Source organism: Myotis brandtii, unplaced genomic scaffold (assembly GCF_000412655.1).
Source record: "Myotis brandtii unplaced genomic scaffold, ASM41265v1 scaffold112, whole genome shotgun sequence".
Classification (NCBI taxonomy): Eukaryota; Metazoa; Chordata; class Mammalia; order Chiroptera; family Vespertilionidae; genus Myotis; species Myotis brandtii.
In genome coordinates this window covers 7,122,147-7,124,212 of record NW_005353838.1, presented here as the reverse complement: position 1 = coordinate 7,124,212, position 2,066 = coordinate 7,122,147, and positions in this window count along the sequence as shown.

Below are 2,066 nucleotides of genomic sequence, written 5' to 3'. Positions count from 1 at the left end.
GGGTGGCTGGCCAGCCTGGGTGAGGGGCTTATGGCTGTTTTCAGGCTGGTCAAGCTCCCTGGCGACCGAAGCTCCCAGCCTCTCCTTTTTTCTTTTTTTTTTTCAGCAGGTATCTGGGATTTATTTATCTTCTATAATTGAAACTCTGTAGCCTTGAGCGGAGCTCAGGACCTGCCAGGGCGGGTGGGAAGCTTGGCTTCCTCCATCGCCGGGGGCAACCCAAGCCTCCTGCTCACTCCAGCTCCGTGGCCACTGCCATCTTTGTGACGGAGTGAGGGAGTGACGGAGTGATGGTTAATTTGCATATTGCTCTTTTATTAGATAGGATATGCATAGCCCTTGGACAGGGGCAATAGGGTAGTGAAGACCTGGGGTGTGAGGGCAGAGGCACAGGGGCTGGGAGGAGGGGAATAAAGGAGGGGGGGAATGGGAGATTTCTGTAATGCTATCAATAATAAAAAATGTATTTTAAAAAAACTTGTTTAAACAATAAAGATAATTGATTGGCTCAATTAAACCTTAAAGTTATAGTTCCCAATTGTACAACTAGCAGAAATCAGATTAACAATGAATGACACTTGAGTGCTTTCAATGGGAAGCAAAAGGGCCATATTAAAATAATAATAATGATTATAATAATAACAATAATAATACCACCACCAGTAACTGGGAATCCCTCTCATGATCAGATTGTAAAAACGGAAGAGATGTGTATGTTGTGTCCTCACACTATAAGTAAATGTTATGCTGGATGCAAAACACATAAAAGTGAGATAGCAAAATTTGGATCATGATAACTTGAAGGTTAGAAATGATCCAGAGTGTTTTTTTCTTAATGAAGGCCCATAAGTTCTGACGGCCTCTCATTTACCTGCATTTCCCTTTTAAGAAAAATTCGGCCTTAACTTCCAACCAAGTTTACCATCTTGCCCATTCCCGATGCTCCACCATTTCAGCAAGAAAAACGCTGACACTAAGACTTCCTAGGAATGAGCCTTCCTAGCACATTATCCAACCAAGAGGTTGGTCATCAATGCATCTGAAGATGAACAAAAGGGGAAAGTGTGCACAATAAAGGGACCACATACTGAACATGACAAGCTCAGAGAAGGCCTGCATGGCTGGCCTTACAAACTCAGAGACTGAAAGTAACCACATAGGATAGTCAGAACATAAAAATTCCTAACTAAAAGCAAGTTATGGTGGTAGTAAAGTCCTAGGCCTGCAACTTTCTTAACAAAGGTTAATCTTTATTTTAACTGAGGCTGTCTAGTGTCTTTTTGCATCCAATATAACATACCTTTGAGATGTCAGAGTAATCTTTTTCCAGATCCCTCAAGGCACAACCATAGCACCAGAGCACAGAAGCCTTCATTATTATCTTGTTTCTCACATATCATCTATGTGCTTTAAATGATAATTATTAACTATCCTATACCCACCAATGTAAAAGAAGGATGTGTCCCTCCAGTTTATTTTTTATCCAGTCCCAGAGATTCCCCCTTCCTGTTCTCCCACCCTCTTAATCTCCCACCAATGGATTTCATGTAACCCTCCTTAGTCTCCTTTTATTCTCATGTGTAAAATAAGCTGCAAAAACCTCTGGAGCATTTTCTCAATCTGTTGAGATTTTGCTTCCTAGCAATTGTCAGTTTGACTCAAATAAACTCATAAAAGTTTTTTTTAAAATGGATTGGCTTTGTTGATGATAGCCATTCTGACAGGTGTGAGATGGTACCGCATTGTCATTTTGATTTGCATCTCTCAGATGATTAGTGATTTTGAGCATGTTTTCATATGTCTCTTGGCCTTCCTTATGTCCTCTTTCAAAAAGTATCTATTTAGGTCTGTTGCCCATTTTTTGATTGGGTTGTTTATTTTCCTTTTGTTAAGTTGTATGAGTTCCCTGTAAATGTTGGAGATTAAACCCTTATCGGTGATAACAATGGCAAATATGTTCTCCCATGCAGTGGGCTTTCTTCTTGTTTTGTTGATGGTTTCTTTTGCTGTACAGAAGCTTTTTATATTACTAATCATCTGAGAGATGCAAATCAAAATGACAATGC